General features: G+C 40.1%; 1 protein-coding gene across 2 annotated transcripts in view; it reads right to left on the bottom strand.

The window, feature by feature from the left end:
- PLCL1 (phospholipase C like 1 (inactive)) overlaps nt 1-16,938 on the bottom strand; it is a 367,636-nt gene that overhangs the window by 117,084 nt on the left and 233,614 nt on the right. The window lies entirely within an intron of this gene.

Here is a 16,938-nt window from a genome sequence, read left to right as displayed (position 1 = left end):
ATGGCAATCCACTCCATCTTGCCTGGAGAATCCCATGGACAGAGGAGCCTAGCAGGCTGCAGTCTGAGGGGTTGCAAAGAGTCAGACATGACTGAACAACTGAACACGCATGCATAACACATACATGAAAATCAGTCCCAATATACAGAAATGATCCCTTAATAAATTAATATAAACTTGAGTTTCACAGGATTTCTCCTGAGCTGAAAGCAAAGGTCCTTATATATTTCAGTTACAGTGTGGAGGTAACACCAGGAACTCATGCCATATGCCATCTGCTAATTCCTTAGTGTGCTTTTTAAGAACCTTATTAAAAATTGTGCTTCACAGAGATTAGTAGAAGACACACTGGAAAGGATGGCAGGTTTCAGCCACATTGTCAGAAACCCCAGGCTGAGTCCACCAAGGGTATAGTTGAATACATGGAAAGGTAAAATACTGCTGGAATTGGCATGTCAATGCTCTTTATTTCATATTTAGGATGTCTAACCTAAGTGACATAAAGCTTATTAGATTTGTGCCTAACTTATACTCAGCCTAAATTGTATTTCTAAGTAAATAATACACCAGTACATTTTGAAACATGTAATTTCATCCAAGTGACTTTTTTTCTTTGAAAAAAAAAACAAAAACTTCTATTCCTAACAAGCTACTGTGTCCAAGTACTAAAGGCAATATTTACCCCTAGCCACCTGGCAGTCCCGCTTGGCATTTGAGATCCACATTTATTCTCCTCAGGTCCTTTCTTGGCCACTTCCCCCCATCACACCCTCCACATCTGTTCTTTGACCTCTGGAAGGTCTTCCCTCTTCCTGGCACACAGGACTTCTCACCCTCTTCCCTCCCCAGGAACATTGTTCTAGACTCTCTCACCTTTGCTACTCTGCATGAAATCTCCACCCAGTGCTGGGTCTCCTTCTCAGTTTCTAGTTCTCTGCTAAGGACCCACCTGAGAAAGAAGACACAGTATCAGGCAGCCTTGCCCTTGACAAGGATGGCTGCCGTCTCACTTAGGGTAGGCCTGCTGATCTTTGAACAGATGCCTCATTCACACACATCCTCACAATAGCTGCTTCAGAGTTAGTCCCTCCCAAGTTCCCTCATCACTTCTCCTCACCACCCTCCCAGCTCCCAACACCTGATGTCACCTACCCTGTGGAGACAGACACAACCAAGTATATTTGCTTACAGCTATTAACACTAGTTTCTACAACTCCATGGTTGTCCTGGCCTCCAACTTCAGAGGAGTGTCTGAATCTCCCTAAAAACAAAATACTTCTGTTTTGATGATCAGCCATTGGTGTGAGTGGGGTGTTAAAGTCTCCTACTACTATTGCATTACTGTCATTTTCTCTTGTTATGCCTGTTAGTGTTTGTCTCATGTACTGAGGAGCTCCTATATTGGGTGCAAAGATATTTACAATTGTTATGTCTTCCTCTTGGATTGATCCCTTGATCATTATGTAGTGTCCTTCCTTATCTCTTATAATCTTCTTTAATGTCTATTTTGTCTGATATGAGGATTGCTACTTCAGCTTTCTTTTGCTTCCCATTTGCATGGAATATATTTTTCCATCCCCTCACTTTCAGTCTATATGTGTCTTTAGGTCTGAAGTGGCTTTCTTGTAGACAGCACACTGGAATATTACTCGGCCATAAAAAGGAATGCCTTTGAGTCAATTCTAATAAGGTGGATGAACCTAGAACCCATTATACAGAGTGAAGTAAGTAAAAAACAGAAAGATAAATATCATATTCTAACACATATATATAGAATCTAGAAAAATGGTACTGAAGAATTTATTCAAGGGCAACAATGGAGAAACAGACAGAATAGACTTATGGACATGGGGAAAGGGGAGGAGAGGGTGAGATGTATGGAAAAAGTAACATGGAAACTTACATTACCATATGTAAAAATAGATAGCCAACAGGAATTTGCTGTATGGCTCAGGAAACTCAAACAGAGGCTCTGAATCAACCTAGATGGGTTGGATGGGGAGGGAGATGGGAGTTTCAAAAGGGAGAGGATATATGTATACTTATGGCTGACTCATGTTGAGGTTTGACAGAAAACAGCAAAATTCTGTGAAGCAATTATCCTTCAATTAAAAATAAATTAATTTTAAAAAATAATAATAAAGAAATAAAATATTTCTCGAACATCACCAATAACCTTATTTTGCTGGGTTTGAAACTTTCTACTACTTCCTTCCTGGTTTATCATCTTTTTAAAGCCATCTTTTGGTAAGTCTACCACCTCTGTAAGAATCAGCCTTCTCAATCTCCAATATTCTCAATGAATGATCTTTCTCTACCACCCTCAGTTTCTACTCCCTTCCCTTCCCACTCACAACCCTCCATCTTCTTCCCAAATCTGGGCAGCTAATGTGTGTGGCTCTCAAGTCGGCAGAGATTCCTTTCCTGGAAATCATTCTGCTTTTACCAGATTCACTTCTCTCCTCAGTCTTCACTTTCCTTGATTTCTCTAGAGCATTGGATACTGATGAAGACCACATTCATCCTGGCAACATGCCTTTCTTAAGCACCCTACCAATGCCTTTTGCTTCGATGGCGTTGAACCCTATTTAATCTTCAACCCTGTCTTATCTCCTTTCTCTGTCTCCATGTTTATACTACCGACCTCTGTTCTTCCTCTCAACTTATAACCAGAGATATTATTTAATACTTTTCTCTCTGTCCACATCCAAGGTCATAAGCAACCTACAGACCATCTGAATTTAAATGCTCTGTTTCTAAACTGTTTACTGAACATTTCTACCTGGATGTCCCATCATCATCCAAGCCTCAATATGCCTTAAAAGAGGATTCATTTTTATCATATCTGCATATTGTTAAAGTGGTATGGCTATCCCACTAATTTTCTTGTTTAGAAACCCTGAAGTTATGTGGCTTTCTCTTAGAAATGCCTGCGTGTTGTCTCTTCAGTTGTGTCTGACTCTTTTGACCCCACAGACTGTAGAGGAGACTCCTCTGTCCATGGGATTCTCCAGGCAAGAATACTGGAGTGGGTTGCCATTTCCTCCTCCAGGGGATATTTCCGACCCAGGGCTTGAAACTTCATCTCTTCCATCTCCTTCATTGGCAGGTGGGTTCTTTACCACTACTGCCACCTGGGGAGCTCCCAACTTCCAGAGATGTCTGCTTCCCTCCTATTCCCCTTGCCATAAGTCTTGTACAAAAACCTCTTCATCCCAGGCCTATTTTGCTATGACAACCACCTTAATTTTTACCCCTTTCAATTCACCTTGCACACTATTACAGGTTAGTCATCTTAAAATAATGTCAAAACACCGCAAGTAACTTTTAAAAACTGACTTAGAGTGCTATATAACATAAAATATAAACAGTTTGATTTTTCTCACATAACAGGAAGTCCAGGCTTCTCTTGGTATAGGTAAAGCAGTTCAGTGGTGTTAGAGACAACACCTCTTAGCCTTTTCCTAGTTGTAGCAAAGTTGCCATATGGCTCTAGGCTTTACATTTTCATTCAAGGCAAGGAAAAGGGGAAAGGGAAGTTCCTGCATGTTATCATAAACATGTTATCAAATTTAAAAAGCTTTTCCATAAGTGCCATCAACTGTCTTCACGTTGGCCAGAATGAGGTCACAGGGCTGTTCTATTTGCAAAGGAGGCTGGGAAATAGACTGTCATGAGTGGATTAAACCAATCATGAGCCATCATTTGAGGACAGGCCCAGAACTGAGATTCACTTATCAAAGAAGACTGGATGCTGAAGCTGAATCATCATAAGGTAGTCACCTGATGAGAAGAGCCAACACACTAGAAAAGACCCTGATGCTGGAAAAGATTGAAGGCAAAACGAGAAGGGGGCAGCAGAGGATGAGTTAGTTAGATAGCAACACCAACTCAGTAGACATGCATTTGAGCAAACTCCGGGAGATAGTGAAGGACAGGGAAGCCTGGTGCTCTACAATCCATGGGGTGTCAAAGAGTCAGACACAACTTGGCAACTGAACAACATCAAAGAAGAAGGGGGGCTGCCCAACTTTATTTTTTCATTCCTCCTGCATACTAAGCCTATCCTCTGGTCACCTTGGCCTCTTCTCTCAGGGTCCCAAACATGGCACGCTCACCTTTACCGTTTCACCTTTGTTCCCTGTATTAGGACCATTTTTCTTCCATTTCTGTCTACTTGCCAAATCCTATTCATTCTTCATGGGTTCTGCTCATATTCCATCTATTCCACTACACACAGAATTCACAATGATTTCTTTCTTGAAAGAACACTTTTATTCATTCATTCACTCATTCATCCATCCATATTTACTATTGACTTACATGTGAGTACTACACAGTTGAACATTTAATTCTTGTTCTTTAGAACATTTCCTCTGATTTGGCTTAACTTCTCTACAATATTATATCCAACATAAAAACATGAACTGTGCCTCAGATTTCTTTTGTATGCTCCCAATCTTTACACAACACTGAAAATATGATATATGCTTAGTAAATTACTGACTGAAAAATTCTATAATTACCTAGAAAGAATAATACATGAATTACTAAATGTAAAAAAAAAAAAATAAAAACACTGTAGTTGGGATTTTAAAAACAGTACATTACTTATTTCAGCAAAAATATACTCCACAAGACAAGAAAATAATGATTATATTTGCATTTCAATGGTGAATTTATTTCCTTTGGAAAGCTCAAAAGACCAACAAAGCTAAATAAAATTCAAAATTATCAAGTAGAGAAGCCGTTTGCAGACTTTTCAGATCTAAAGGTTAATCTCCTAAGCCATCCCCTGCAATGTTAGACAGAAAAAAAGGTCAAGTGATTTACTTTAGAGAGATGTAGATCTATACAGGGATTAAGAGATCTCCAACTAACACTGCTGTCAGCCAGCGTACTAAGAAGATTTCAAACTGGGAGCAACTTAAGCAAGAGACTTAACTCCCCAACTTCACACTGACCAGGTTCTTAAACAGTCCTTACAATTTGCTTATTGCCCTTTCATTGTCCAATTGGCCATGTACATAACTTAAAATATATGGGGACATGTTTTCTCACAACTTATTATGGAGTCTGCAGAATAGACAGCAGTGCAGCCTCACTATTCTTGGACCTGAAGAGGACAGCCTCTCAGAGAAGAGAAAATAGCTTGTAGGAAAGCTCATAAACTTCCCCAGGTCCTTGCCAGAAGCTGAAATCCCATTCCCAGGGAGCAGTAGCCTGGACGCACTGCACTATTGCTGGGCGCTAGGTTTCTCTCTGCATCTGCTCTGTCTCCACCAGGACAAAGAAGACCAATGATGGGATTTAGAGCAAAGCTAAAAAGAGGCCTCTTTTCCCTACTTCCTTTGCTCTCAACAACATGTGATAGTATTACAGTGGTTGCATTCTCAAAGGGAGCAAAAGCTGCAAATATTAACTTCTGTGAAATAATCACTAAAGGGACCACCATGCTGATTGCCCAAAATGTGAAGCCCAAAAGCCAGTTTTTCAAATGAGCCCATGCTCACCTGATAAAATTCTGTCACATTTTGCTTGTATTTTCCCCTAAATTCCTCAACTAGCTACCTATACTGGGAACACCAGGATGCTTTGTGACTTCTATGAAATAAGTCAAAAAAGTAAGTACACCAGCAAGAAATACTATTGCAAATATTACTCTTGAATTTGGATACTGAGTACTATTTAAGACACAGTTTTGTCCTATTTAGGACACTGTTCATGCCTGATCCATTCCCAGTTCCTAACTCCAATTTAAATGTCACCCTAATGTTTTTCATGTGGACCAAGAGATATGTTTGCCCATTCTAACAAATAACATAGGTTCTCCATTTCAATTACAAGTTTTGTAGTATACTATACATTTTCAAGTAGTAACTCAAAAAGGAATACTGAAAAAACTTTCAAAAAATTCTCTCATTTATCTTAATATCTCTATTTCTTAGCAGTTATCTGACCCATAGATGTTTACTAAGAGAGTGATGTGATTGCACATTTAAAACATCTATTCTTACTAAATAACAGAAGTTCCCACAATATAGCACATTGAAAGTGCTATACTGAGATCCTATAAATTGACCCTAAAGAAGCAAAAAAGAATCAGAAACAATCAGAAACATAAAAAACAATCAGAAACATGAAAAGCCCCCAAGAAAGATGTTTAAGAATTCAATTACAATAAAACAAAAATAGAAGTCATACTGCCTTCATGAGACTTCAGTTCAGTTCAGTTGATCAGTCATGTCCAATTCTTTGAAACCCCATGGACTGCAGCATGCCAGGCTTCTCTGTCTATTACCAACTCCCGTAGCTTACTCAAACTCATGTCCATCGAGTCGGTGATGCCATCCAACCATCTCATCCTCTGTCATCCCCTTCTCCTCCCGCCTTCAATCTTTCCCAGCATCAGGGTCTGTTCCAATGAGTCAGTTCTTCACATCAGGTGGCCAAAGTATTGGAGTTTCAGCTTCAGCATCAGTCCTTCCAATGAACGTTCAGAACTGATTTCCTTTAGGATGGACTGGTTGAATCTCCTTGCAGTCCAAGGGACTCTCAAGAATCTTCTCCAAACCACAGTTCAAAAGCATCAATTCTTCAGTGCTCAGCTTTCTTTATAGTCCAACTCACATCCATACATGACCACTGGAAAAACCATAGCTTTGACTAGATGGACCTTTGTTGGCAAAATAATGTCTCTGCTTTTTAATATGCTGTCGAGTTTGTCCATAACTTTTCTTCCAAGGAGCAAGCATCTTTTAATTTCATGGATGCAGTCACCATCTGCAGTGATTTTAGAGTCCCCCAAAATACAGTCTGTCACTGTTTCCATTGTTTCCTTATCTATTATTTGTTATGAAGTGATAGGACCAGATGCCATGATCAATAAATGCTGGAGAAGGTATGGAAAAAAGGGAACCCTCTTGCGCTGCTGGTAGGAATGTAAATTGATACAGCCACTATGGACAACAGTATGGAAATTTCTTTAAAAACTAGAAATAAAACTACCATATGACCCAGGAGTTCTACTGTCAGGCATATATACTGAGGAAACCATAACTGAAAAAAACACATGTACCCCAGTGTTCACTGCAGCACTGTTTACAATAGCTAGGACATGGGAGCAGCCTAGATGTCCATCGACAGGTGAAAGGATAAAGAAGTTGTGATACATATACACATTGGTATATTACTCAGCCATAAAAAAGAACACATTTGAGTCAGTTCTGAGGTAGATGAACCTAGAGCCTATTATACACAGTGAAGTCAGGAAGAGAAAAGTGAATATCATATACTAACAAATATATGGAATCTAGAAAGATGGTACTGATGAACATGTATGTGGGGCAGCAATGGAAACACACACATAGTGAACAGACTTGTGGACACAGTGGGAGAAGGAGAGGATGGGATGAATTGGGAGAGTAGCATTGAAACATATACATTCAGTTCAGTTCAGTTCAGTTGCTCGGTCATGTCCGACTCTTTGCGACCCCATGAATCGCAGCACACCAGGCCTCCCTGTCCATCACCAGCACCCGGAGTTCACTCAGACTCATCGCCATCGAGTCGGTGATGCCATCCAGCCATCTCATCCTCTGTCATCCCCTTCTCCTCCTGCCCCCAACTCCTCCCAGCATCAGGGTCTTTTCCAATGAGTCAACTCTTCGCATGAGGTGGCCAAAGTACTGGAGTTTCAGCTTTAGAATCATTCCCTCCAAAGAAATCCCAGGACTGATCTCCTTTAGAATGGACTGGTTGGATCTCCTTGCAGTCTAAGGGACTCTCAAGAGTCTTCTCCAAAACCACAGTTCAAAAGCATCAATTCTTCGGCGCTCAGCTTTCTTCACAGTCCAACTCTCACATCCATACATGACCACTGGAAAAACCATAGCCTTGACTAGAGGGACCTTTGTTGGCAAAGTAATGTCTCTGCTTTTCAATATGCTGTCTAGGTTGGTCATAACTTTCCTTCCAAAGAGTAAGCGTCTTTTAACATATACATTACCATATGTTAAATAGATGCCCAATAGGAATGTGCTGTTAAGAGGTAGGGAACTCAAATCCAGAGCTCTACGACAACCTAGAGGGATGGGATGGGGTGGGAAGTGGGAAGAAGTTTCAAGAGAGAGGGGATATATGTATACCCATGGCTGATTCATGTTGATGTATGGCAGAAGCCAACACAATACTGTAAAACAATTATCCTCCAGGTAAAAGTAAATAAGTTTATTTTTTAAAAAAGAAAGTAAAACAGTCCATGCAGATATACCAAGAAACAAGAAAAGATTTCATTCCTGCTATAATAAACAAATCCTGTTAAGGTAACTATGTATCAATTCCACAAGGGGTGTGATTGAAAATAATTTCATTACCTAGAGGAATAAGATGTCAACATAACATCAAGAAGTCTCCCTAAAATTTCTATGGGCATTGACAGCAAACAATCCATGCTGCTTAGCATAAAGCATGGGCAGATAGGTCACTAGAATCTAGAATAATGTTTTCATGTTGAATCTAAAACAACTACAGGCAGATCCTCTAAAAGAGTCACATCATCTACTCCTCTTCTTGACAGTGATAAACCTTCCCCCTTCATCCCACTACATTCTGACCTCAGAATTGAAAAATTGAAATGAATAAAACCTTTCCCCTACATCCCACTACATTCTACCCTCCAAAAAGTGTACAAAGGATCTGTCAAAATGAACCAAGCTGTTTTTTAAGCATTCACTCAATTACTACTCTAATAGAAGGGTTTTCAACATTTCAAAAAAAGAAATATTGCACTGGGTGGAAATATCCTTTTCATATTCAAATACCAGCTTAATTGTTTGACAAATTGCTGTCTTATGGCTCTGCTTCTGGCATTTGTGGGGAAAAAAACAAGGTAAAAATTGAGTGAATTCCAAATTTCGCTGTCTTTTTTTTTTTTAATGAAAGAATCAGGCAATATTTTCTCTTTTTGTTCTGCTTTATGCATAACAAAAGCAGTTCCTTGCTTCGCCGCTTTTATAAACTACAGATCTCTGTACAAATACAGCCTTAAATAAAATCTGAGAAATTATTGCTGCATTATTCATTTCAAATGAAAAAACTGGTCCACAACAAGGTAGCTGTTTTGTTTACACAGCACATATGTGTACAGATTATAAAAATTCTTAAATAGCAACATAACCTTACATTGTAGACTACCATGACATAAGAGAACCTAGACATAAATCAAATGTTATGTACTGCATAGTCTTTAAGAATTTTTACTAAAAAATAACATAGAAAAATATACCTTAGTAATAAATAAAGGTAAACCAAAACAGAGGACTGGATTCAAAAGGATATATATGTGTATATGGATGGATTGCTCCCAAAGAAAAAGGAAAAGTTTAATAGCATTATGGGCACTAAGCAATTCCATGGATTTGTAATGAAACATGAAGGCAGCAAGTCAAGGGGGGCAAAGGTTCTAAAGACAACATAGCCTGGCTTAAGAGACACAGAAAAAATCTGTGCTGAATATTTAAAAACATGCCACAGGGAATATATACACTTCCCTTTGTGACGGCTCCTCTTCAGTTCTCTCTCACTAGAACACAAGCCCTTTTATCTGACACCCACAGGGCCTGAAAGTAGAGTAAAAGTAAGAAATCATAAAAATTGGTACATATGGACCTTAGATATTTTATTTAAATGTATGTAAGACTTTGAGAATGAATCCACTAATTCAAGTTATACAGTTAATCTTTCTTGAGTAATGATACATTGCAGTTTCTCTAAATTGAATCAATGACAAAAAGAAATTTGCAAAGCAATCTACATAAGAAATACTTTATTATTTTTTCCCAAATATTTAATAGTTTGCCTGATCTCACCTAATTTAACAACACTTTCAGAAATTCTCCTTGACTGTGTCTTTCCAAAGCATTCAATTTATTTTTCAAAGAAACAATAGCTCTTTATAATTTGTACTCACAAGTCACAGGATTATGTAATATTTAATTAAGTTATGCATTTTTAATTACAAGTACAAATGGAATAAACAGGCTTTGGGGAAAAAAACTCAATTGACTCTTTGTAAGCATGTGAATCAGTGACAGGAGAGAATGTTAGATAAAGAACGATCAATCCCAAGTTTTACGAAGGGAATGCTGAGTGTCAGTTAAGTGGATGTTGGTTAAGAAAACTTCTTCTATAATCTCTAAAGAAGTGATTTTTAAAGTGTCCTAAGGAAAATTAATTTCAAGAGTGTGATGGAAAAAGAAAGAACTCTGTGGTCAACTAAGTTTGGGATACACAGGGTTAAACAAAGCTAAGCAGGTCCCTATATTGTAGGATATTGATCTCCAAATAGTTAACGTGCATTTTTAGTTTCCAAAATGGCACTATAGAATGCAATGTTTTCCCAGTGCATTTGATCACATACTTTGTTTTCATCAAGAACCTCTTGGGATTGGAATTCCTGGGCACAGCCTGATATTATAGACCACCTCCTCTTCCCCCAATATCACTGCAACTTTTATAATTTACTTTTTAATACTTCAGCATGGGCAGTGTGATATTTTTTGCATGCTAGTTGGTTCAGTTTTTAACTCTAAAGGCAGGAGGTTGCCCTAAAAACAACTCCACATTCAACCCACATCTTATCCAAAAGGTGATGCTCCAGAAGCAACCATCACAAGCACTTCCATTCTCCCTATTCTCATTACAATACATAATATAAGTACTCGCGTTATTCATATTAACACCTAAGACTTTGATCATCAGTATAACAAATGTTAGCAAGTATTTTAATTGGTGAAACTAGTGGCTTACTAATTAATGTGAATAATCTAGAAAAGGGCAGTCATACGCAAAATTAAAAATAGTCAAGAATATGTGGAGTAGTGCTGGGGTCCAGCCCCGGTGGATCCAGGGAATTCAAAGAGGGACGGCGTCGGCGAGGATCAGGAAACAATTGTTTAATTAAATGTTAATTAAGGATATAAAGAGTGGTTAAATAAGGATAGCTCAGTGAGAAAATTTAGTGGAGAAAAGACTGAATAACTTGGTTAACGTGGAAAGCTAATAAAATTCCAAAGAGAAAGAACAACATGGGGAGACCAAGTTTCGGTAAACAAGGCCCGCACTTTATTTTCCAAAGTAGTTTTTATACCTTAAGTTATACATAGAGGATAATGGGGTAAGGGGTAGAGTCCTGCAGTAAGCCAGGCTTTCTTCCTGCAAACTTATCATATGCAAAAGTTTAGGTGATTTGCATCATCTTCTGGCCCTGAGGCCTGTTAACATTTTAAGACCCTTTCTTCAGAAAACTTATTTTTCTCTAAAGGTGATTAGTCAGGGGCCACCCTCCAAAAGCATTAGATAAAGTTGCATTCCTATAGGGCAAAGGTGTGGTGGGCTATAACAAGAAAAAGAATTAACTCAAGGGTCCAAGGTTACAAACATTAAAGCTACTACTTACACCAATTATATTAATCAATACACTGCCAGGAACACAGCAGGTAAGGGATATGGAAACTTAGCAGCAAACATTGGCCCAACAAGTGAAAAACCCTTCACCAATACAATTTCTAATCAATCTTTTAACTGCTCAAAGGAATCTGTATTCAGACAGTTTAGAACATCTCATGCCTCTCACGGTTGTGAACTAAAACACTCTTGTCACACCCAGGAACTTTATTAACTGGAGCTATAAGTTAACTCTTTTTCAAAGAGAGGTGGTGGGGGACAGCCCCCCGTAAAGTCAGAGGTGTAGGTGAGAGCACAAAGCAGTAAAGTAGGCAGACTCTGGTTTTGGGGGTAAGTGCTCGAGAATTTCCAGGGGGACTCCTGAGGCTCGATCCCACCTTTGCGTATGCCGACCTCCTTCCTCATGACCTTGGCCACGGGTGGAGTTCCCCACACTGGCTCCGGGCAGAGTAGCAAACATACCTTAGAGACATTTTCCCCTGTAGTATGAACCAAATATAAGAATCCAGAAAGGCTCTCCCCATGGAGGTGAACTTGATGTTTGATCTCTAAATGGCCCTGAATACATCTGTTGGTTTAAAAGGATTTGTAGTTACCTGATAATTATGGAAAAGGTAACAGAATTCAACCTCTGAATGCTGCCCTGTCTGCCTTGAAGGAACTATTAAGCAAGGTCAAAGAACTGAGGCTTTTTAACAAGTTCTAAAAACAAGGTACATAAACTTTTCCTGCTTACTTGCTAACAGGAAAGGGGAAAGGGTTAGTCACTCAGTCGTGTCCAACTCTTTGCGACCCCATGGACAGTAGCCCATCAGGCTCTTTCTGTCCATGAAAGTCTCCAAGCAAGAATACTGGAGAGGGTTTCAATTTCCCGCTCCAGGGGATCTTCCCAAACCAGTGATCGAACCTGGGTCTCCTGCACTGCAGATAGATTGTTTATTGTCTGAGCCATCAGAGAAGCAAAGTTTGGGGTAGTAGATAATACTCACTTATTTCAAACCTCTTCCAAATTATGAACCAAGGTGGGAGGGAGCAAACAGCAAAACAAACGGAAACAAAAAAATACCTAAACGCTGTGCACAACTATCAGATCAGATCAGATCAGATCAGTCGCTGAGTCGTGTCCGACTCTTTGCGACCCCATGAATCACAGCACGCCAGGCCTCCCTGTCCATCACCAACTCCCGGAGTTCACTCAGACTCATGTCCATCGAGTCGGTGATGCCATCCAGCCATCTCATCCTCTGTCGTCCCCTTCTCCTCCTGCCCCCAATCCCTCCCAGCATCAGAGTCTTTTCCAATGAGTCAACTCTTCCCATGAGGTGGTCAAAGTACTGGAGTTTCAGGTTTAACATCATTCCTTTCAAAGAAATCCCAGGGCTGATCTCCTTCAGAATGGACTGGTTGGATCTCCTTGCAGTCCAAGGGACTCTCAAGAGTCTTCTCCAACACCACAGTTCAAAAGCATCAATTCTTCAGTGCTCAGCCTTCTTCACAGTCCAACTCTCACATCCATATATGACCACTGGAAAAACCATAGCCTTGACTAGAGGGACCTTTGTTGGCAAAGTAATGTCTCTGCTTTTGAATATGCTATCTAGGTTGGTCATAACTTTCCTTCCAAGGAGTAAGCGTCTTTTTTAATTTCATGGCTGCAATCACCATCTGCAGTGATTTTGGAGCCCAGAAAAATAAAGTCTGACACTGTTTCCACTGTTTCCCCATCTATTTCCCATGAAGTGATGGGACCGGATGCCATGATCTTCGTTTTCTGAATGTTGTGTTTTAAGCCAACTTTTTCACTCTCCACTTTCACTTTCATCAAGAGGCTTTTTAGTTCCTCTTCACTTTCTGCCATAAGGGTGGTGTCATCTGCATATGTGAGGTTATTGATATTTCTCCTGGCAATCTTGATTCCAGCTTGTGTTTCTTCCAGTCCAGCGTTTCTCATGATGTACTCTGCATACAAGTTAAATAAACAGGGTGACAATACACAGCCTTGACGTACTCCTTTTCCTATTTGGAACCAGTCTGTTGTTCCATGTCCAGTTCTAACTGTTACTTCCTGACCTGCATAGAAATTTCTCAAGAGGCAGATCAGGTGGTCTAGTATTCCCATTTCTTGAAGAATTTTCCACAGTTAATTGTGATCCACACAGTCAAAGGCTTTGGCATAGTCAGTAAAGCAGAAATAGATGTTTTTCTGGAACTCTCTTGCTTTTTCCATGATCCAGCGCATGTTGGCAATTTGATCTCTGGTTCCTCTGCTTTTCTAAATCCAGCTTGAACATCAGGAAGTTCACAGTTCACATATTGTTGAAGCCTGGCTTGGAGAATTTTGAGCATTACTTTACTAGTGTGTGAGATGAGTGCAATTGTGCGGTAGTTTGGGCACTCTTTAGCATTGCCTTTCTTTGGGATTGGAATGAAAACTGACCTTTTCCAGTCCTGTGGCCACTGCTGAGTTTTCCACATTTGCTGGCATATTGAGTGCAGCACTTTCACAGCATCATCTTTCAGGATTTTGAATAGCTCAACTGGAATTCTATCACCTCCACTAGCTTTGTTCTTAGTGATGCTTTCTAAGGCCCACTTGACTTCACATTCCAGGATGTCTGGCTCTAGGTCAGTGATCACACCATCATGATTATCTGGGTTGTGAAGATCTTTTTTATACAGTTCTTCTGTGTATTCTTGCCATCTCTTCTTAATATTTCGGCTTCTGTTAGGTCCATACCATTTCTGCCCTTTATCAAGCTCATCTTTGCATGAAATGTTCCTTTGGTTTCTCTGATTTTCTTGAGGAGATCTCTAGTCTTTCCCATTCTGTTGTTTTCCTCTATTTCTTTGCATTGATCGCTGAAAAAGGCTTTCTTATCTCTTCTTGCTATTCTTTGGAACTCTGCATTCAGATGCTTATATCTTTCCTTTCCTCCTTTGCTTTTTGCTTCTCTTCTTTTCACAGCTGTGTGTAAGGCCTCCCCAGACAGCCATTTTGCTTTTTTGCATTTCTTTTCCATGGGGATGGTCTTGATCCCTGTCTCCTGTACAATGTCACGAACCTCATTCCATAGTTCATCAGGCACTCTATCTATCAGATCTAGGCCCTTAAATCTATTTCTCACTTCCACTGTATAATCATAAGGGATTTGATTTAGGTCATACCTGAATGGTCTAGTGGTTTCCCTACTTTCTTCAATTTAAGTCTGAATTTGGCAATAAGGAGTGCATGGTCTGAGCCACAGTCAGCTCCTGGTCTTGTTTTTGCTGACTGTATAGAGCTTCTCCATCTTTGGCTGCAAAGAATATAATCAATCTGATTTTGGTGTTGACCATCTGGTGATGTCCATGTGTAGAGTCTTCTCTTGTGTTGTTGGAAGAGGGTGTTTGTTATGACCAGTGCATTTTCTTGGCAAAACTCTATTAGTCTTTGCCCTGCTTCATTCCGTATTCCAAGGCCAAATTTGCCTGTTACTCCAGGTGTTTCTTGACTTCCTACTTTTGCATTCCAGTCACCTATAATGAAGAGGACATTTTTGGGGGGTGTTAGTTCTAAAAGGTCTTGTAGGTCTTCATAGAACCGTTCAGCTTCAGCTTCTTCAGAGTTACTGGTTGGGGCATAGACTTGGATTACTGTGATATTGAATGGTTTGCCTTGGAAACGAACAGAGATCATTCTTTCGTTTTTGAGATTGCATCCAAGTACTGCATTTCAGACTCTTTTGTTGACCATGATGGCTACTCCATTTCTTCTGAGGGATTCCTGCCCGCAGTAGTAGATATAATGGTCATCTGAGTTAAATTCACCCATTCCAGTCCATTTCAGTTTGCTGATTCCTAGAATGTCGACATTCACTCTTGCCATCTCTTGTTTGACCACTTCCAATTTGCCTTGATTCATGGACCTGACATCCAGGTTCCTATGCAATATTGCTCTTTACAGCATCGGACCTTGCTTCTATCACCAGTCACATCCACAGCTGGGTATTCTTTTTGCTTTGGCTCCATCCCTTCATTCCTTCTGGAGTTATTTCTCCACTGATCTCCAGTAGCATATTGCGCACCTACTGACCTGGGGAGTTTCTCTTTCAGTATCCTATCATTTTGTCTTTTCATACTGTTCATGGGGTTCTCAAGGCAAGAATACTGACGTGGTTTGCCATTCCCTTCTCCAGTGGACCACATTCTGTCAGATCTCTCCACCATGACCCGCCCGTCTTGGGTTGCCCCACGGGCATGGCTTAGTTTCATTGAGTTAGACAAGGCTGTGGTCCTAGTGTGATTAGATTGACTAGTTTTCTGTGAGTATGGTTTCAGTGTGTTTGCCCTTTGATGCCCTCTTGCAACACCTACCGTCTTACTTGGGTTTCTCTTACCTTAGGCGTGGGGTATCTCTTCACGGCTGCTCCAGCAAAGCGCAGCCATTGCTCCTTACCTTGGATGAGGGGTATCTCCTCACCCCCGCCCTTCCTGACCTTCAACTTGGGATAGCTCCTCTAGGCCCTCCTGCGCCCGTGCAGCCACGGCTCCTTGGATATGGGTAGCACGACTATCAGCTTACACCAATTCTCAACACTTCTCTTCAAGGCAGAAGAAGTTACCTACCAATCTGTCCTATGATACAAGAGGAGGCCCCAAAGTCTTATTAACCCTCAACAGATTCCCTTTTACCTGTTTCCCAGACAGAGAGCCCTTTCTTACCTACCTGGATTTTAAAAACAGCAATTTTAAAAATGCACTCACACTATCTGACAGTGAAAGAGGCTTCCAGGGAATTTCTCTAGCTCTCATCTTGATATAAACTGATATAAAATAAGCTAAATGTTTCCTTGAAAAGTCTGGAGAATCTAAACAGATGGGATGAGACATTAATCCAATACTGGGAGGGTATTTCCTGATCTTAGGTACTCAGGCACATGGCAGGATGGGCACAAGGAAAACCAGCTTAAGAACAGATTTGCAATAATTATGTGCTGAAAGCTGTGGACTGATTGACTGTGTGGGGAGGAATCAGGAAGAGCAAATCTAACAATTTTAACAGTGAAAACAATCCATCGGTGATTCTTTTCTTAAACAACCATTTCTATAGCAGTTGACAAATGCTGGTTTTCATTCAATCATTCCTTTTACATTTATTGGTTGGAATTCTATTATAAATAATAACTTTCCAACATTATTTATTTGAATTCAGATTCTTACTCAGTCAGGCTTCCCTCATAGCTCAGTTGGTAAAGAATCCACCTGCAATGCAGGAGACCCTGGTTAGACTCCTGTGTTGGGAAGATCCCCTGGAGAAGGGATAGGCTACCTACTCCAGTATTCTTGGGCTTCCCTTGTGGCTCAGCTGATGAAGAGTCTACCTACAATGCAGGAGACCTGGGTTTGATTCTTACTCTATCTGTTACTACTGTTTATTTCTATATTCAGTAGGAATTTAGCCCTTCAAGCTGGCCCTGAGTCCTTTTGACATGT

This window comes from Bubalus bubalis, chromosome 2 (assembly GCF_019923935.1).
Source record: "Bubalus bubalis isolate 160015118507 breed Murrah chromosome 2, NDDB_SH_1, whole genome shotgun sequence".
Taxonomy (NCBI): Eukaryota; Metazoa; Chordata; class Mammalia; order Artiodactyla; family Bovidae; genus Bubalus; species Bubalus bubalis.
This window is presented reverse-complemented; position numbering and strand designations above follow the sequence as displayed.